Consider the following 18,463-nt stretch of genomic DNA (forward strand, 5'->3'; position numbering starts at 1 on the left):
CGTTGGATATGTTTGTTGAAAGGTATTTGGAAACGAAGATCAGAGATGGATTTTATGTTAAGTTACAGAAGTTGTAATCACAAAGAAATTAATGCATTTAAATGCTCTCGACATACCATAAAATACAAACCACTTTTGACTTAATTTTTCAACTTTGGAAACGTATTGCTGCCAGAAGTGTTTAGGTTTTGTAAGTCCAAAACATGAGGTTGGAAGGTAAACCTTGAAAACAGGCCATAATGTAACAAAGTAATCTACCTTAAAAATGCACTTATGTCAATGCTACACACAGTGCCTCAAGAAATGACGCTCCAGCACGGCACTATATCACATCTGATATTTCATGCTGTGTTGTAGAAAAGATAAGGAATTCACCAACAGTCAATAAAGGACATCCTGGTATTTATTATAATTTCAATGCCTTACATCATTTTCAAGTGAGGATGGCCGAGTGGTCTAAGGCGCTGCGTTAAGGTCGCAGTCTCCCCTGGAGGCGTGGGTTCAAATCCGACTTCTGACAAATGGTCTCGCTTCTTCGTTGGATATGTTTGTTGAAAGGTATTTGGAAACGAAGATCAGAGATGGATTTTATGTTAAGTTACAGATGTTGTAATCACAAAGAAATTAATGCATTTAAATGCTCTCGACATACCATAAAATACAAACCACTTTTGACTTAATTTTTCAACTTTGGAAACGTATTGCTGCCAGAAGTGTTTAGGTTTTGTAAGTCCAAAACATGAGGTTGGAAGGTAAACCTTGAAAACAGGCCATAATGTAACAAAGTAATCTACCTTAAAAATGCACTTATGTCAATGCTACACACAGTGCCTCAAGAAATGACGCTCCAGCACGGCACTATATCACATCTGATATTTCATGCTGTGTTGTACAAAAGATGCGGAATTCAACAACATAGTCAATAAAGGACATCCTGGTATTTATTATAATTTCTATGCCTTACATCATTTTCAAGTCAGGATGGCCGAGTGGTCTAAGGCGCTGCGTTAAGGTCGCAGTCTCCCCTGGAGGCGTGGGTTCAAATCCCACTTCTGACAAATGGTCTCGCTTCTTCGTTGGATATGTTTGTTGAAAGGTATTTGGAAACGAAGATCAGAGATGGATTTTATGTTAAGTTACAGAAGTTGTAATCACAAAGAAATTAATGCATTTAAATGCTCTCGACATACCATAAAATACAAACCACTTTTGACTTAATTTTTCAACTTTGGAAACGTATTGCTGCCAGAAGTGTTTAGGTTTTGTAAGTCCAAAAAATGACGTTGGAAGGTAAACCTCGAAAAAAGGCCATAATGTAACAAAGTAATCTACCTTAAAAATGCACTTATGTCAATGCTACACACAGTGCCTCAAGAAATGACGCTCCAGCACGGCACTATATCACATCTGATATTTCATGCTGTGTTGTAGAAAAGATAAGGAATTCACCAACAGTCAATAAAGGACATCCTGGTATTTATTATAATTTCAATGCCTTACATCATTTTCAAGTGAGGATGGCCGAGTGGTCTAAGGCGCTGCGTTAAGGTCGCAGTCTCCCCTGGAGGCGTGGGTTCAAATCCCACTTCTGACAAATGGTCTCGCTTCTTCGTTGGATATGTTTGTTGAAAGGTATTTGGAAACGAAGATCAGAGATGGATTTTATGTTAAGTTACAGAAGTTGTAATCACAAAGAAATTAATGCATTTAAATGCTCTCGACATACCATAAAATACAAACCACTTTTGACTTAATTTTTCAACTTTGGAAACGTATTGCTGCCAGAAGTGTTTAGGTTTTGTAAGTCCAAAACATGAGGTTGGAAGGTAAACCTTGAAAACAGGCCATAATGTAACAAAGTAATCTACCTTAAAAATGCACTTATGTCAATGCTACACACAGTGCCTCAAGAAATGACGCTCCAGCACGGCACTATATCACATCTGATATTTCATGCTGTGTTGTACAAAAGATAAGGAATTCAACAACATAGTCAATAAAGGACATCCTGGTATTTATTATAATTTCAATGCCTTACATCATTTTCAAGTCAGGATGGCCGAGTGGTCTAAGGCGCTGCGTTAAGGTCGCAGTCTTCCCTGGAGGCGTGGGTTCAAATCCCACTTCTGACAAATGGTCTCGCTTCTTCGTTGGATATGTTGTTTGTTGAAAGGTATTTGGAAACGAAGATCAGAGATGGATTTTATGTTAAGTTACAGATGTTGTAATCACAAAGAAATTAATGCATTTAAATGCTCTCGACATACCATAAAATACAAACCACTTTTGACTTAATTTTTCAACTTTGGAAACGTATTGCTGCCAGAAGTGTTTAGGTTTTGTAAGTCCAAAACATGAGGTTGGAAGGTAAACCTTGAAAACAGGCCATAATGTAACAAAGTAATCTACCTTTAAAAATGCACTTATGTCAATGCTACACACAGTGCCTCAAGAAATGACGCTCCAGCACGGCACTATATCACATCTGATATTTCATGCTGTGTTGTACAAAAGATGCGGAATTCACCAACATAGTCAATAAAGGACATCCTGGTATTTATTATAATTTCAATGCCTTACATCGATTTTAAGTCAGGATGGCCGAGTGGTTTAAGGCGCTCCGTTAAGGTCGCAGTCTCCCCTGGAGGCGTGGGTTCAAATCCCACTTCTGACAAATGGTCTCGCTTCTTCGTTGGATATGTTTGTTGAAAGGTATTTGGAAACGAAGATCAGAGATGGATTTTATGTTAAGTTACAGAAGTTGTAATCACAAAGAAATTAATGCATTTAAATGCTCTCGACATACCATAAAATACAAACCACTTTTGACTTAATTTTTCAACTTTGGAAACGTATTGCTGCCAGAAGTGTTTAGGTTTTGTAAGTCCAAAAAATGACGTTGGAAGGTAAACCTTGAAAACAGGCCATAATGTAACAAAGTAATCTACCTTAAAAATGCACTTATGTCAATGCTACACACAGTGCCTCAAGAAATGACGCTCCAGCACGGCACTATATCACATCTGATATTTCATGCTGTGTTGTACAAAAGATGCGGAATTCAACAACATAGTCAATAAAGGACATCCTGGTATTTATTATAATTTCTATGCCTTACATCATTTTCAAGTCAGGATGGCCGAGTGGTCTAAGGCGCTGCGTTAAGGTCGCAGTCTCCCCTGGAGGCGTGGGTTCAAATCCCACTTCTGACAAATGGTCTCGCTTCTTCGTTGGATATGTTTGTTGAAAGGTATTTGGAAACGAAGATCAGAGATGGATTTTATGTTAAGTTACAGAAGTTGTAATCACAAAGAAATTAATGCATTTAAATGCTCTCGACATACCATAAAATACAAACCACTTTTGACTTAATTTTTCAACTTTGGAAACGTATTGCTGCCAGAAGTGTTTAGGTTTTGTAAGTCCAAAAAATGACGTTGGAAGGTAAACCTTAAAAAAAGGCCATAATGTAACAAAGTAATCTACCTTAAAAATGCACTTATGTCAATGCTACACACAGTGCCTCAAGAAATGACGCTCCAGCACGGCACTATATCACATCTGATATTTCATGCTGTGTTGTACAAAAGATAAGGAATTCAACAACATAGTCAATAAAGGACATCCTGGTATTTATTATAATTTCAATGCCTTACATCATTTTCAAGTCAGGATGGCCGAGTGGTCTAAGGCGCTGCGTTAAGGTCGCAGTCTTCCCTGGAGGCGTGGGTTCAAATCCCACTTCTGACAAATGGTCTCGCTTCTTCGTTGGATATGTTGTTTGTTGAAAGGTATTTGGAAACGAAGATCAGAGATGGATTTTATGTTAAGTTACAGATGTTGTAATCACAAAGAAATTAATGCATTTAAATGCTCTCGACATACCATAAAATACAAACCACTTTTGACTTAATTTTTCAACTTTGGAAACGTATTGCTGCCAGAAGTGTTTAGGTTTTGTAAGTCCAAAACATGAGGTGGGAAGGTAAACCTTGAAAACAGGCCATAATGTAACAAAGTAATCTACCTTAAAAATGCACTTATGTCAATGCTACACACAGTGCCTCAAGAAATGACGCTCCAGCACGGCACTATATCACATCTGATATTTCATGCTGTGTTGTACAAAAGATGCGGAATTCAACAACATAGTCAATAAAGGACATCCTGGTATTTATTATAATTTCTATGCCTTACATCATTTTCAAGTCAGGATGGCCGAGTGGTCTAAGGCGCTGCGTTAAGGTCGCAGTCTCCCCTGGAGGCGTGGGTTCAAATCCCACTTCTGACAAATGGTCTCGCTTCTTCGTTGGATATGTTTGTTGAAAGGTATTTGGAAACGAAGATCAGAGATGGATTTTATGTTAAGTTACAGAAGTTGTAATCACAAAGAAATTAATGCATTTAAATGCTCTCGACATACCATAAAATACAAACCACTTTTGACTTAATTTTTCAACTTTGGAAACGTATTGCTGCCAGAAGTGTTTAGGTTTTGTAAGTCCAAAAAATGACGTTGGAAGGTAAACCTTAAAAAAAGGCCATAATGTAACAAAGTAATCTACCTTAAAAATGCACTTATGTCAATGCTACACACAGTGCCTCAAGAAATGACGCTCCAGCACGGCACTATATCACATCTGATATTTCATGCTGTGTTGTAGAAAAGATAAGGAATTCACCAACAGTCAATAAAGGACATCCTGGTATTTATTATAATTTCAATGCCTTACATCATTTTCAAGTGAGGATGGCCGAGTGGTCTAAGGCGCTGCGTTAAGGTCGCAGTCTCCCCTGGAGGCGTGGGTTCAAATCCGACTTCTGACAAATGGTCTCGCTTCTTCGTTGGATATGTTTGTTGAAAGGTATTTGGAAACGAAGATCAGAGATGGATTTTATGTTAAGTTACAGAAGTTGTAATCACAAAGAAATTAATGCATTTAAATGCTCTCGACATACCATAAAATACAAACCACTTTTGACTTAATTTTTCAACTTTGGAAACGTATTGCTGCCAGAAGTGTTTAGGTTTTGTAAGTCCAAAAAATGACGTTGGAAGGTAAACCTCGAAAAAAGGCCATAATGTAACAAAGTAATCTACCTTAAAAATGCACTTATGTCAATGCTACACACAGTGCCTCAAGAAATGACGCTCCAGCACGGCACTATATCACATCTGATATTTCATGCTGTGTTGTAGAAAAGATAAGGAATTCACCAACAGTCAATAAAGGACATCCTGGTATTTATTATAATTTCAATGCCTTACATCATTTTCAAGTGAGGATGGCCGAGTGGTCTAAGGCGCTGCGTTAAGGTCGCAGTCTCCCCTGGAGGCGTGGGTTCAAATCCCACTTCTGACAAATGGTCTCGCTTCTTCATTGGATATGTTTGTTGAAAGGTATTTGGAAACGAAGATCAGAGATGGATTTTATGTTAAGTTACAGATGTCGTAATCACAAAGAAATTAATGCATTTAAATGCTCTCGACATACCATAAAATACAAACCACTTTTGACTTAATTTTTCAACTTTGGAAACGTATTGCTGCCAGAAGTGTTTAGGTTTTGTAAGTCCAAAACATGAGGTTGGAAGGTAAACCTTGAAAACAGGCCATAATGTAACAAAGTAATCTACCTTAAAAATGCACTTATGTCAATGCTACACACAGTGCCTCAAGAAATGACGCTCCAGCACGGCACTATATCACATCTGATATTTCATGCTGTGTTGTACAAAAGATGCGGAATTCAACAACATAGTCAATAAAGGACATCCTGGTATTTATTATAATTTCTATGCCTTACATCATTTTCAAGTCAGGATGGCCGAGTGGTCTAAGGCGCTGCGTTAAGGTCGCAGTCTCCCCTGGAGGCGTGGGTTCAAATCCCACTTCTGACAAATGGTCTCGCTTCTTCGTTGGATATGTTTGTTGAAAGGTATTTGGAAACGAAGATCAGAGATGGATTTTATGTTAAGTTACAGAAGTTGTAATCACAAAGAAATTAATGCATTTAAATGCTCTCGACATACCATAAAATACAAACCACTTTTGACTTAATTTTTCAACTTTGGAAACGTATTGCTGCCAGAAGTGTTTAGGTTTTGTAAGTCCAAAACATGAGGTTGGAAGGTAAACCTTGAAAACAGGCCATAATGTAACAAAGTAATCTACCTTTAAAAATGCACTTATGTCAATGCTACACACAGTGCCTCAAGAAATGACGCTCCAGCACGGCACTATATCACATCTGATATTTCATGCTGTGTTGTACAAAAGATGCGGAATTCACCAACATAGTCAATAAAGGACATCCTGGTATTTATTATAATTTCAATGCCTTACATCGATTTTAAGTCAGGATGGCCGAGTGGTCTAAGGCGCTGCGTTAAGGTCGCAGTCTCCCCTGGAGGCGTGGGTTCAAATCCCACTTCTGACAAATGGTCTCGCTTCTTCGTTGGATATGTTTGTTGAAAGGTATTTGGAAACGAAGATCAGAGATGGATTTTATGTTAAGTTACAGAAGTTGTAATCACAAAGAAATTAATGCATTTAAATGCTCTCGACATACCATAAAATACAAACCACTTTTGACTTAATTTTTCAACTTTGGAAACGTATTGCTGCCAGAAGTGTTTAGGTTTTGTAAGTCCAAAACATGAGGTTGGAAGGTAAACCTTGAAAACAGGCCATAATGTAACAAAGTAATCTACCTTAAAAATGCACTTATGTCAATGCTACACACAGTGCCTCAAGAAATGACGCTCCAGCACGGCACTATATCACATCTGATATTTCATGCTGTGTTGTACAAAAGATGCGGAATTCACCAACATAGTCAATAAAGGACATCCTGGTATTTATTATAATTTCAATGCCTTACATCGATTTTAAGTCAGGATGGCCGAGTGGTCTAAGGCGCTGCGTTAAGGTCGCAGTCTCCCCTGGAGGCGTGGGTTCAAATCCCACTTCTGACAAATGGTCTCGCTTCTTCGTTGGATATGTTTGTTGAAAGGTATTTGGAAACGAAGATCAGAGATGGATTTTATGTTAAGTTACAGAAGTTGTAATCACAAAGAAATTAATGCATTTAAATGCTCTCGACATACCATAAAATACAAACCACTTTTGACTTAATTTTTCAACTTTGGAAACGTATTGCTGCCAGAAGTGTTTAGGTTTTGTAAGTCCAAAACATGAGGTTGGAAGGTAAACCTTGAAAACAGGCCATAATGTAACAAAGTAATCTACCTTAAAAATGCACTTATGTCAATGCTACACACAGTGCCTCAAGAAATGACGCTCCAGCACGGCACTATATCACATCTGATATTTCATGCTGTGTTGTAGAAAAGATAAGGAATTCACCAACAGTCAATAAACGACATCCTGGTATTTATTATAATTTCAATGCCTTACATCATTTTCAAGTGAGGATGGCCGAGTGGTCTAAGGCGCTGCGTTAAGGTCGCAGTCTCCCCTGGAGGCGTGGGTTCAAATCCGACTTCTGACAAATGGTCTCGCTTCTTCGTTGGATATGTTTGTTGAAAGGTATTTGGAAACGAAGATCAGAGATGGATTTTATGTTAAGTTACAGATGTTGTAATCACAAAGAAATTAATGCATTTAAATGCTCTCGACATACCATAAAATACAAACCACTTTTGACTTAATTTTTCAACTTTGGAAACGTATTGCTGCCAGAAGTGTTTAGGTTTTGTAAGTCCAAAACATGAGGTTGGAAGGTAAACCTTGAAAACAGGCCATAATGTAACAAAGTAATCTACCTTAAAAATGCACTTATGTCAATGCTACACACAGTGCCTCAAGAAATGACGCTCCAGCACGGCACTATATCACATCTGATATTTCATGCTGTGTTGTACAAAAGATGCGGAATTCAACAACATAGTCAATAAAGGACATCCTGGTATTTATTATAATTTCTATGCCTTACATCATTTTCAAGTCAGGATGGCCGAGTGGTCTAAGGCGCTGCGTTAAGGTCGCAGTCTCCCCTGGAGGCGTGGGTTCAAATCCCACTTCTGACAAATGGTCTCGCTTCTTCGTTGGATATGTTTGTTGAAAGGTATTTGGAAACGAAGATCAGAGATGGATTTTATGTTAAGTTACAGATGTTGTAATCACAAAGAAATTAATGCATTTAAATGCTCTCGACATACCATAAAATACAAACCACTTTTGACTTAATTTTTCAACTTTGGAAACGTATTGCTGCCAGAAGTGTTTAGGTTTTGTAAGTCCAAAACATGAGGTTGGAAGGTAAACCTTGAAAACAGGCCATAATGTAACAAAGTAATCTACCTTAAAAATGCACTTATGTCAATGCTACACACAGTGCCTCAAGAAATGACGCTCCAGCACGGCACTATATCACATCTGATATTTCATGCTGTGTTGTACAAAAGATGCGGAATTCAACAACATAGTCAATAAAGGACATCCTGGTATTTATTATAATTTCTATGCCTTACATCATTTTCAAGTCAGGATGGCCGAGTGGTCTAAGGCGCTGCGTTAAGGTCGCAGTCTCCCCTGGAGGCGTGGGTTCAAATCCCACTTCTGACAAATGGTCTCGCTTCTTCGTTGGATATGTTTGTTGAAAGGTATTTGGAAACGAAGATCAGAGATGGATTTTATGTTAAGTTACAGAAGTTGTAATCACAAAGAAATTAATGCATTTAAATGCTCTCGACATACCATAAAATACAAACCACTTTTGACTTAATTTTTCAACTTTGGAAACGTATTGCTGCCAGAAGTGTTTAGGTTTTGTAAGTCCAAAAAATGACGTTGGAAGGTAAACCTCGAAAAAAGGCCATAATGTAACAAAGTAATCTACCTTAAAAATGCACTTATGTCAATGCTACACACAGTGCCTCAAGAAATGACGCTCCAGCACGGCACTATATCACATCTGATATTTCATGCTGTGTTGTAGAAAAGATAAGGAATTCACCAACAGTCAATAAAGGACATCCTGGTATTTATTATAATTTCAATGCCTTACATCATTTTCAAGTGAGGATGGCCGAGTGGTCTAAGGCGCTGCGTTAAGGTCGCAGTCTCCCCTGGAGGCGTGGGTTCAAATCCCACTTCTGACAAATGGTCTCGCTTCTTCATTGGATATGTTTGTTGAAAGGTATTTGGAAACGAAGATCAGAGATGGATTTTATGTTAAGTTACAGATGTCGTAATCACAAAGAAATTAATGCATTTAAATGCTCTCGACATACCATAAAATACAAACCACTTTTGACTTAATTTTTCAACTTTGGAAACGTATTGCTGCCAGAAGTGTTTAGGTTTTGTAAGTCCAAAACATGAGGTTGGAAGGTAAACCTTGAAAACAGGCCATAATGTAACAAAGTAATCTACCTTAAAAATGCACTTATGTCAATGCTACACACAGTGCCTCAAGAAATGACGCTCCAGCACGGCACTATATCACATCTGATATTTCATGCTGTGTTGTACAAAAGATGCGGAATTCAACAACATAGTCAATAAAGGACATCCTGGTATTTATTATAATTTCTATGCCTTACATCATTTTCAAGTCAGGATGGCCGAGTGGTCTAAGGCGCTGCGTTAAGGTCGCAGTCTCCCCTGGAGGCGTGGGTTCAAATCCCACTTCTGACAAATGGTCTCGCTTCTTCGTTGGATATGTTTGTTGAAAGGTATTTGGAAACGAAGATCAGAGATGGATTTTATGTTAAGTTACAGAAGTTGTAATCACAAAGAAATTAATGCATTTAAATGCTCTCAACATACCATAAAATACAAACCACTTTTGACTTAATTTTTCAACTTTGGAAACGTATTGCTGCCAGAAGTGTTTAGGTTTTGTAAGTCCAAAACATGAGGTTGGAAGGTAAACCTTGAAAACAGGCCATAATGTAACAAAGTAATCTACCTTAAAAATGCACTTATGTCAATGCTACACACAGTGCCTCAAGAAATGACGCTCCAGCACGGCACTATATCACATCTGATATTTCATGCTGTGTTGTACAAAAGATAAGGAATTCAACAACATAGTCAATAAAGGACATCCTGGTATTTATTATAATTTCAATGCCTTACATCATTTTCAAGTCAGGATGGCCGAGTGGTCTAAGGCGCTGCGTTAAGGTCGCAGTCTTCCCTGGAGGCGTGGGTTCAAATCCCACTTCTGACAAATGGTCTCGCTTCTTCGTTGGATATGTTGTTTGTTGAAAGGTATTTGGAAACGAAGATCAGAGATGGATTTTATGTTAAGTTACAGATGTTGTAATCACAAAGAAATTAATGCATTTAAATGCTCTCGACATACCATAAAATACAAACCACTTTTGACTTAATTTTTCAACTTTGGAAACGTATTGCTGCCAGAAGTGTTTAGGTTTTGTAAGTCCAAAACATGAGGTTGGAAGGTAAACCTTGAAAACAGGCCATAATGTAACAAAGTAATCTACCTTTAAAAATGCACTTATGTCAATGCTACACACAGTGCCTCAAGAAATGACGCTCCAGCACGGCACTATATCACATCTGATATTTCATGCTGTGTTGTACAAAAGATGCGGAATTCACCAACATAGTCAATAAAGGACATCCTGGTATTTATTATAATTTCAATGCCTTACATCGATTTTAAGTCAGGATGGCCGAGTGGTTTAAGGCGCTCCGTTAAGGTCGCAGTCTCCCCTGGAGGCGTGGGTTCAAATCCCACTTCTGACAAATGGTCTCGCTTCTTCGTTGGATATGTTTGTTGAAAGGTATTTGGAAACGAAGATCAGAGATGGATTTTATGTTAAGTTACAGAAGTTGTAATCACAAAGAAATTAATGCATTTAAATGCTCTCGACATACCATAAAATACAAACCACTTTTGACTTAATTTTTCAACTTTGGAAACGTATTGCTGCCAGAAGTGTTTAGGTTTTGTAAGTCCAAAAAATGACGTTGGAAGGTAAACCTTGAAAACAGGCCATAATGTAACAAAGTAATCTACCTTAAAAATGCACTTATGTCAATGCTACACACAGTGCCTCAAGAAATGACGCTCCAGCACGGCACTATATCACATCTGATATTTCATGCTGTGTTGTACAAAAGATGCGGAATTCAACAACATAGTCAATAAAGGACATCCTGGTATTTATTATAATTTCTATGCCTTACATCATTTTCAAGTCAGGATGGCCGAGTGGTCTAAGGCGCTGCGTTAAGGTCGCAGTCTCCCCTGGAGGCGTGGGTTCAAATCCCACTTCTGACAAATGGTCTCGCTTCTTCGTTGGATATGTTTGTTGAAAGGTATTTGGAAACGAAGATCAGAGATGGATTTTATGTTAAGTTACAGAAGTTGTAATCACAAAGAAATTAATGCATTTAAATGCTCTCGACATACCATAAAATACAAACCACTTTTGACTTAATTTTTCAACTTTGGAAACGTATTGCTGCCAGAAGTGTTTAGGTTTTGTAAGTCCAAAAAATGACGTTGGAAGGTAAACCTTAAAAAAAGGCCATAATGTAACAAAGTAATCTACCTTAAAAATGCACTTATGTCAATGCTACACACAGTGCCTCAAGAAATGACGCTCCAGCACGGCACTATATCACATCTGATATTTCATGCTGTGTTGTACAAAAGATAAGGAATTCAACAACATAGTCAATAAAGGACATCCTGGTATTTATTATAATTTCAATGCCTTACATCATTTTCAAGTCAGGATGGCCGAGTGGTCTAAGGCGCTGCGTTAAGGTCGCAGTCTTCCCTGGAGGCGTGGGTTCAAATCCCACTTCTGACAAATGGTCTCGCTTCTTCGTTGGATATGTTGTTTGTTGAAAGGTATTTGGAAACGAAGATCAGAGATGGATTTTATGTTAAGTTACAGATGTTGTAATCACAAAGAAATTAATGCATTTAAATGCTCTCGACATACCATAAAATACAAACCACTTTTGACTTAATTTTTCAACTTTGGAAACGTATTGCTGCCAGAAGTGTTTAGGTTTTGTAAGTCCAAAACATGAGGTGGGAAGGTAAACCTTGAAAACAGGCCATAATGTAACAAAGTAATCTACCTTAAAAATGCACTTATGTCAATGCTACACACAGTGCCTCAAGAAATGACGCTCCAGCACGGCACTATATCACATCTGATATTTCATGCTGTGTTGTACAAAATATGCGGAATTCACCAACATAGTCAATAAAGGACATCCTGGTATTTATTATAATTTCAATGCCTTACATCGATTTTAAGTCAGGATGGCCGAGTGGTCTAAGGCGCTGCGTTAAGGTCGCAGTCTCCCCTGGAGGCGTGGGTTCAAATCCCACTTCTGACAAATGGTCTCGCTTCTTCGTTGGATATGTTTGTTGAAAGGTATTTGGAAACGAAGATCAGAGATGGATTTTATGTTAAGTTACAGAAGTTGTAATCACAAAGAAATTAATGCATTTAAATGCTCTCGACATACCATAAAATACAAACCACTTTTGACTTAATTTTTCAACTTTGGAAACGTATTGCTGCCAGAAGTGTTTAGGTTTTGTAAGTCCAAAAAATGACGTTGGAAGGTAAACCTTAAAAAAAGGCCATAATGTAACAAAGTAATCTACCTTAAAAATGCACTTATGTCAATGCTACACACAGTGCCTCAAGAAATGACGCTCCAGCACGGCACTATATCACATCTGATATTTCATGCTGTGTTGTACAAAAGATAAGGAATTCAACAACATAGTCAATAAAGGACATCCTGGTATTTATTATAATTTCAATGCCTTACATCATTTTCAAGTCAGGATGGCCGAGTGGTCTAAGGCGCTGCGTTAAGGTCGCAGTCTTCCCTGGAGGCGTGGGTTCAAATCCCACTTCTGACAAATGGTCTCGCTTCTTCGTTGGATATGTTGTTTGTTGAAAGGTATTTGGAAACGAAGATCAGAGATGGATTTTATGTTAAGTTACAGATGTTGTAATCACAAAGAAATTAATGCATTTAAATGCTCTCGACATACCATAAAATACAAACCACTTTTGACTTAATTTTTCAACTTTGGAAACGTATTGCTGCCAGAAGTGTTTAGGTTTTGTAAGTCCAAAACATGAGGTTGGAAGGTAAACCTTGAAAACAGGCCATAATGTAACAAAGTAATCTACCTTAAAAATGCACTTATGTCAATGCTACACACAGTGCCTCAAGAAATGACGCTCCAGCACGGCACTATATCACATCTGATATTTCATGCTGTGTTGTACAAAAGATGCGGAATTCACCAACATAGTCAATAAAGGACATCCTGGTATTTATTATAATTTCAATGCCTTACATCGATTTTAAGTCAGGATGGCCGAGTGGTCTAAGGCGCTGCGTTAAGGTCGCAGTCTCCCCTGGAGGCGTGGGTTCAAATCCCACTTCTGACAAATGGTCTCGCTTCTTCGTTGGATATGTTTGTTGAAAGGTATTTGGAAACGAAGATCAGAGATGGATTTTATGTTAAGTTACAGAAGTTGTAATCACAAAGAAATTAATGCATTTAAATGCTCTCGACATACCATAAAATACAAACCACTTTTGACTTAATTTTTCAACTTTGGAAACGTATTGCTGCCAGAAGTGTTTAGGTTTTGTAAGTCCAAAACATGAGGTTGGAAGGTAAACCTTGAAAACAGGCCATAATGTAACAAAGTAATCTACCTTAAAAATGCACTTATGTCAATGCTACACACAGTGCCTCAAGAAATGACGCTCCAGCACGGCACTATATCACATCTGATATTTCATGCTGTGTTGTAGAAAAGATAAGGAATTCACCAACAGTCAATAAAGGACATCCTGGTATTTATTATAATTTCAATGCCTTACATCATTTTCAAGTGAGGATGGCCGAGTGGTCTAAGGCGCTGCGTTAAGGTCGCAGTCTCCCCTGGAGGCGTGGGTTCAAATCCGACTTCTGACAAATGGTCTCGCTTCTTCGTTGGATATGTTTGTTGAAAGGTATTTGGAAACGAAGATCAGAGATGGATTTTATGTTAAGTTACAGATGTTGTAATCACAAAGAAATTAATGCATTTAAATGCTCTCGACATACCATAAAATACAAACCACTTTTGACTTAATTTTTCAACTTTGGAAACGTATTGCTGCCAGAAGTGTTTAGGTTTTGTAAGTCCAAAACATGAGGTTGGAAGGTAAACCTTGAAAACAGGCCATAATGTAACAAAGTAATCTACCTTAAAAATGCACTTATGTCAATGCTACACACAGTGCCTCAAGAAATGACGCTCCAGCACGGCACTATATCACATCTGATATTTCATGCTGTGTTGTACAAAAGATGCGGAATTCAACAACATAGTCAATAAAGGACATCCTGGTATTTATTATAATTTCTATGCCTTACATCATTTTCAAGTCAGGATGGCCGAGTGGTCTAAGGCGCTGCGTTAAGGTCGCAGTCTCCCCTGGAGGCGTGGGTTCAAATCCCACTTCTGACAAATGGTCTCGCTTCTTCGTTGGATATGTTTGTTGAAAGGTATTTGGAAACGAAGATCAGAGATGGATTTTATGTTAAGTTACAGATGTTGTAATCACAAAGAAATTAATGCATTTAAATGCTCTCGACATACCATAAAATACAAACCACTTTTGACTTAATTTTTCAACTTTGGAAACGTATTGCTGCCAGAAGTGTTTAGGTTTTGTAAGTCCAAAACATGAGGTTGGAAGGTAAACCTTGAAAACAGGCCATAATGTAACAAAGTAATCTACCTTAAAAATGCACTTATGTCAATGCTACACACAGTGCCTCAAGAAATGACGCTCCAGCACGGCACTATATCACATCTGATATTTCATGCTGTGTTGTACAAAAGATGCGGAATTCAACAACATAGTCAATAAAGGACATCCTGGTATTTATTATAATTTCTATGCCTTACATCATTTTCAAGTCAGGATGGCCGAGTGGTCTAAGGCGCTGCGTTAAGGTCGCAGTCTCCCCTGGAGGCGTGGGTTCAAATCCCACTTCTGACAAATGGTCTCGCTTCTTCGTTGGATATGTTTGTTGAAAGGTATTTGGAAACGAAGATCAGAGATGGATTTTATGTTAAGTTACAGAAGTTGTAATCACAAAGAAATTAATGCATTTAAATGCTCTCGACATACCATAAAATACAAACCACTTTTGACTTAATTTTTCAACTTTGGAAACGTATTGCTGCCAGAAGTGTTTAGGTTTTGTAAGTCCAAAAAATGACGTTGGAAGGTAAACCTCGAAAAAAGGCCATAATGTAACAAAGTAATCTACCTTAAAAATGCACTTATGTCAATGCTACACACAGTGCCTCAAGAAATGACGCTCCAGCACGGCACTATATCACATCTGATATTTCATGCTGTGTTGTAGAAAAGATAAGGAATTCACCAACAGTCAATAAAGGACATCCTGGTATTTATTATAATTTCAATGCCTTACATCATTTTCAAGTGAGGATGGCCGAGTGGTCTAAGGCGCTGCGTTAAGGTCGCAGTCTCCCCTGGAGGCGTGGGTTCAAATCCCACTTCTGACAAATGGTCTCGCTTCTTCATTGGATATGTTTGTTGAAAGGTATTTGGAAACGAAGATCAGAGATGGATTTTATGTTAAGTTACAGATGTCGTAATCACAAAGAAATTAATGCATTTAAATGCTCTCGACATACCATAAAATACAAACCACTTTTGACTTAATTTTTCAACTTTGGAAACGTATTGCTGCCAGAAGTGTTTAGGTTTTGTAAGTCCAAAACATGAGGTTGGAAGGTAAACCTTGAAAACAGGCCATAATGTAACAAAGTAATCTACCTTAAAAATGCACTTATGTCAATGCTACACACAGTGCCTCAAGAAATGACGCTCCAGCACGGCACTATATCACATCTGATATTTCATGCTGTGTTGTACAAAAGATGCGGAATTCAACAACATAGTCAATAAAGGACATCCTGGTATTTATTATAATTTCTATGCCTTACATCATTTTCAAGTCAGGATGGCCGAGTGGTCTAAGGCGCTGCGTTAAGGTCGCAGTCTCCCCTGGAGGCGTGGGTTCAAATCCCACTTCTGACAAATGGTCTCGCTTCTTCGTTGGATATGTTTGTTGAAAGGTATTTGGAAACGAAGATCAGAGATGGATTTTATGTTAAGTTACAGAAGTTGTAATCACAAAGAAATTAATGCATTTAAATGCTCTCAACATACCATAAAATACAAACCACTTTTGACTTAATTTTTCAACTTTGGAAACGTATTGCTGCCAGAAGTGTTTAGGTTTTGTAAGTCCAAAACATGAGGTTGGAAGGTAAACCTTGAAAACAGGCCATAATGTAACAAAGTAATCTACCTTAAAAATGCACTTATGTCAATGCTACACACAGTGCCTCAAGAAATGACGCTCCAGCACGGCACTATATCACATCTGATATTTCATGCTGTGTTGTACAAAAGATAAGGAATTCAACAACATAGTCAATAAAGGACATCCTGGTATTTATTATAATTTCAATGCCTTACATCATTTTCAAGTCAGGATGGCCGAGTGGTCTAAGGCGCTGCGTTAAGGTCGCAGTCTTCCCTGGAGGCGTGGGTTCAAATCCCACTTCTGACAAATGGTCTCGCTTCTTCGTTGGATATGTTGTTTGTTGAAAGGTATTTGGAAACGAAGATCAGAGATGGATTTTATGTTAAGTTACAGATGTTGTAATCACAAAGAAATTAATGCATTTAAATGCTCTCGACATACCATAAAATACAAACCACTTTTGACTTAATTTTTCAACTTTGGAAACGTATTGCTGCCAGAAGTGTTTAGGTTTTGTAAGTCCAAAACATGAGGTTGGAAGGTAAACCTTGAAAACAGGCCATAATGTAACAAAGTAATCTACCTTTAAAAATGCACTTATGTCAATGCTACACACAGTGCCTCAAGAAATGACGCTCCAGCACGGCACTATATCACATCTGATATTTCATGCTGTGTTGTACAAAAGATGCGGAATTCACCAACATAGTCAATAAAGGACATCCTGGTATTTATTATAATTTCAATGCCTTACATCGATTTTAAGTCAGGATGGCCGAGTGGTTTAAGGCGCTCCGTTAAGGTCGCAGTCTCCCCTGGAGGCGTGGGTTCAAATCCCACTTCTGACAAATGGTCTCGCTTCTTCGTTGGATATGTTTGTTGAAAGGTATTTGGAAACGAAGATCAGAGATGGATTTTATGTTAAGTTACAGAAGTTGTAATCACAAAGAAATTAATGCATTTAAATGCTCTCGACATACCATAAAATACAAACCACTTTTGACTTAATTTTTCAACTTTGGAAACGTATTGCTGCCAGAAGTGTTTAGGTTTTGTAAGTCCAAAAAATGACGTTGGAAGGTAAACCTTGAAAACAGGCCATAATGTAACAAAGTAATCTACCTTAAAAATGCACTTATGTCAATGCTACACACAGTGCCTCAAGAAATGACGCTCCAGCACGGCACTATATCACATCTGATATTTCATGCTGTGTTGTACAAAAGATGCGGAATTCAACAACATAGTCAATAAAGGACATCCTGGTATTTATTATAATTTCTATGCCTTACATCATTTTCAAGTCAGGATGGCCGAGTGGTCTAAGGCGCTGCGTTAAGGTCGCAGTCTCCCCTGGAGGCGTGGGTTCAAATCCCACTTCTGACAAATGGTCTCGCTTCTTCGTTGGATATGTTTGTTGAAAGGTATTTGGAAACGAAGATCAGAGATGGATTTTATGTTAAGTTACAGAAGTTGTAATCACAAAGAAATTAATGCATTTAAATGCTCTCGACATACCATAAAATACAAACCACTTTTGACTTAATTTTTCAACTTTGGAAACGTATTGCTGCCAGAAGTGTTTAGGTTTTGTAAGTCCAAAAAATGACGTTGGAAGGTAAACCTTAAAAAAAGGCCATAATGTAACAAAGTAATCTACCTTAAAAATGCACTTATGTCAATGCTACACACAGTGCCTCAAGAAATGACGCTCCAGCACGGCACTATATCACATCTGATATTTCATGCTGTGTTGTACAAAAGATAAGGAATTCAACAACATAGTCAATAAAGGACATCCTGGTATTTATTATAATTTCAATGCCTTACATCATTTTCAAGTCAGGATGGCCGAGTGGTCTAAGGCGCTGCGTTAAGGTCGCAGTCTTCCCTGGAGGCGTGGGTTCAAATCCCACTTCTGACAAATGGTCTCGCTTCTTCGTTGGATATGTTGTTTGTTGAAAGGTATTTGGAAACGAAGATCAGAGATGGATTTTATGTTAAGTTACAGATGTTGTAATCACAAAGAAATTAATGCATTTAAATGCTCTCGACATACCATAAAATACAAACCACTTTTGACTTAATTTTTCAACTTTGGAAAC

At 38.0% G+C, this 18,463-nt stretch overlaps 30 non-coding genes across 30 annotated transcripts; all 30 read left to right on the top strand.

Annotated features, from left to right (window-relative positions):
• Window positions 1-975: 975 nt before the first annotated feature.
• Window positions 976-1,058, top strand: trnal-aag (transfer RNA leucine (anticodon AAG)). Its single transcript has one exon. It is a non-coding gene; the product is annotated as a tRNA-Leu (tRNA).
• Window positions 1,059-1,511: 453 nt separating this feature from the next.
• trnal-aag (transfer RNA leucine (anticodon AAG)) lies at window positions 1,512-1,594 on the top strand. Its single transcript has one exon. It is a non-coding gene; the product is annotated as a tRNA-Leu (tRNA).
• A 455-nt stretch (window positions 1,595-2,049) lies between these two features.
• trnal-aag (transfer RNA leucine (anticodon AAG)) lies at window positions 2,050-2,132 on the top strand. The gene has a single exon. It is a non-coding gene; the product is annotated as a tRNA-Leu (tRNA).
• Window positions 2,133-2,591: 459 nt separating this feature from the next.
• Window positions 2,592-2,674, top strand: trnal-aag (transfer RNA leucine (anticodon AAG)). The gene has a single exon. It is a non-coding gene; the product is annotated as a tRNA-Leu (tRNA).
• Window positions 2,675-3,129: 455 nt separating this feature from the next.
• On the top strand, window positions 3,130-3,212 carry trnal-aag (transfer RNA leucine (anticodon AAG)). Its single transcript has one exon. It is a non-coding gene; the product is annotated as a tRNA-Leu (tRNA).
• Window positions 3,213-3,667: 455 nt separating this feature from the next.
• trnal-aag (transfer RNA leucine (anticodon AAG)) lies at window positions 3,668-3,750 on the top strand. Its single transcript has one exon. It is a non-coding gene; the product is annotated as a tRNA-Leu (tRNA).
• A 458-nt stretch (window positions 3,751-4,208) lies between these two features.
• On the top strand, window positions 4,209-4,291 carry trnal-aag (transfer RNA leucine (anticodon AAG)). The gene has a single exon. It is a non-coding gene; the product is annotated as a tRNA-Leu (tRNA).
• Window positions 4,292-5,280: 989 nt separating this feature from the next.
• On the top strand, window positions 5,281-5,363 carry trnal-aag (transfer RNA leucine (anticodon AAG)). Its single transcript has one exon. It is a non-coding gene; the product is annotated as a tRNA-Leu (tRNA).
• A 455-nt stretch (window positions 5,364-5,818) lies between these two features.
• On the top strand, window positions 5,819-5,901 carry trnal-aag (transfer RNA leucine (anticodon AAG)). Its single transcript has one exon. It is a non-coding gene; the product is annotated as a tRNA-Leu (tRNA).
• A 456-nt stretch (window positions 5,902-6,357) lies between these two features.
• On the top strand, window positions 6,358-6,440 carry trnal-aag (transfer RNA leucine (anticodon AAG)). Its single transcript has one exon. It is a non-coding gene; the product is annotated as a tRNA-Leu (tRNA).
• A 455-nt stretch (window positions 6,441-6,895) lies between these two features.
• Window positions 6,896-6,978, top strand: trnal-aag (transfer RNA leucine (anticodon AAG)). Its single transcript has one exon. It is a non-coding gene; the product is annotated as a tRNA-Leu (tRNA).
• Window positions 6,979-7,969: 991 nt separating this feature from the next.
• trnal-aag (transfer RNA leucine (anticodon AAG)) lies at window positions 7,970-8,052 on the top strand. Its single transcript has one exon. It is a non-coding gene; the product is annotated as a tRNA-Leu (tRNA).
• Window positions 8,053-8,507: 455 nt separating this feature from the next.
• Window positions 8,508-8,590, top strand: trnal-aag (transfer RNA leucine (anticodon AAG)). Its single transcript has one exon. It is a non-coding gene; the product is annotated as a tRNA-Leu (tRNA).
• A 453-nt stretch (window positions 8,591-9,043) lies between these two features.
• Window positions 9,044-9,126, top strand: trnal-aag (transfer RNA leucine (anticodon AAG)). Its single transcript has one exon. It is a non-coding gene; the product is annotated as a tRNA-Leu (tRNA).
• Window positions 9,127-9,581: 455 nt separating this feature from the next.
• Window positions 9,582-9,664, top strand: trnal-aag (transfer RNA leucine (anticodon AAG)). Its single transcript has one exon. It is a non-coding gene; the product is annotated as a tRNA-Leu (tRNA).
• Window positions 9,665-10,119: 455 nt separating this feature from the next.
• Window positions 10,120-10,202, top strand: trnal-aag (transfer RNA leucine (anticodon AAG)). The gene has a single exon. It is a non-coding gene; the product is annotated as a tRNA-Leu (tRNA).
• A 459-nt stretch (window positions 10,203-10,661) lies between these two features.
• trnal-aag (transfer RNA leucine (anticodon AAG)) lies at window positions 10,662-10,744 on the top strand. Its single transcript has one exon. It is a non-coding gene; the product is annotated as a tRNA-Leu (tRNA).
• Window positions 10,745-11,199: 455 nt separating this feature from the next.
• On the top strand, window positions 11,200-11,282 carry trnal-aag (transfer RNA leucine (anticodon AAG)). Its single transcript has one exon. It is a non-coding gene; the product is annotated as a tRNA-Leu (tRNA).
• A 455-nt stretch (window positions 11,283-11,737) lies between these two features.
• trnal-aag (transfer RNA leucine (anticodon AAG)) lies at window positions 11,738-11,820 on the top strand. Its single transcript has one exon. It is a non-coding gene; the product is annotated as a tRNA-Leu (tRNA).
• Window positions 11,821-12,278: 458 nt separating this feature from the next.
• Window positions 12,279-12,361, top strand: trnal-aag (transfer RNA leucine (anticodon AAG)). The gene has a single exon. It is a non-coding gene; the product is annotated as a tRNA-Leu (tRNA).
• Window positions 12,362-12,816: 455 nt separating this feature from the next.
• On the top strand, window positions 12,817-12,899 carry trnal-aag (transfer RNA leucine (anticodon AAG)). Its single transcript has one exon. It is a non-coding gene; the product is annotated as a tRNA-Leu (tRNA).
• A 458-nt stretch (window positions 12,900-13,357) lies between these two features.
• Window positions 13,358-13,440, top strand: trnal-aag (transfer RNA leucine (anticodon AAG)). The gene has a single exon. It is a non-coding gene; the product is annotated as a tRNA-Leu (tRNA).
• A 991-nt stretch (window positions 13,441-14,431) lies between these two features.
• On the top strand, window positions 14,432-14,514 carry trnal-aag (transfer RNA leucine (anticodon AAG)). Its single transcript has one exon. It is a non-coding gene; the product is annotated as a tRNA-Leu (tRNA).
• A 455-nt stretch (window positions 14,515-14,969) lies between these two features.
• Window positions 14,970-15,052, top strand: trnal-aag (transfer RNA leucine (anticodon AAG)). The gene has a single exon. It is a non-coding gene; the product is annotated as a tRNA-Leu (tRNA).
• Window positions 15,053-15,505: 453 nt separating this feature from the next.
• trnal-aag (transfer RNA leucine (anticodon AAG)) lies at window positions 15,506-15,588 on the top strand. The gene has a single exon. It is a non-coding gene; the product is annotated as a tRNA-Leu (tRNA).
• A 455-nt stretch (window positions 15,589-16,043) lies between these two features.
• Window positions 16,044-16,126, top strand: trnal-aag (transfer RNA leucine (anticodon AAG)). The gene has a single exon. It is a non-coding gene; the product is annotated as a tRNA-Leu (tRNA).
• Window positions 16,127-16,581: 455 nt separating this feature from the next.
• Window positions 16,582-16,664, top strand: trnal-aag (transfer RNA leucine (anticodon AAG)). The gene has a single exon. It is a non-coding gene; the product is annotated as a tRNA-Leu (tRNA).
• Window positions 16,665-17,123: 459 nt separating this feature from the next.
• Window positions 17,124-17,206, top strand: trnal-aag (transfer RNA leucine (anticodon AAG)). Its single transcript has one exon. It is a non-coding gene; the product is annotated as a tRNA-Leu (tRNA).
• A 455-nt stretch (window positions 17,207-17,661) lies between these two features.
• On the top strand, window positions 17,662-17,744 carry trnal-aag (transfer RNA leucine (anticodon AAG)). Its single transcript has one exon. It is a non-coding gene; the product is annotated as a tRNA-Leu (tRNA).
• A 455-nt stretch (window positions 17,745-18,199) lies between these two features.
• On the top strand, window positions 18,200-18,282 carry trnal-aag (transfer RNA leucine (anticodon AAG)). The gene has a single exon. It is a non-coding gene; the product is annotated as a tRNA-Leu (tRNA).
• Window positions 18,283-18,463: the final 181 nt, after the last annotated feature.

Source organism: Pungitius pungitius, chromosome 5, assembly GCF_949316345.1.
Source record: "Pungitius pungitius chromosome 5, fPunPun2.1, whole genome shotgun sequence".
Taxonomy (NCBI): Eukaryota; Metazoa; Chordata; class Actinopteri; order Perciformes; family Gasterosteidae; genus Pungitius; species Pungitius pungitius.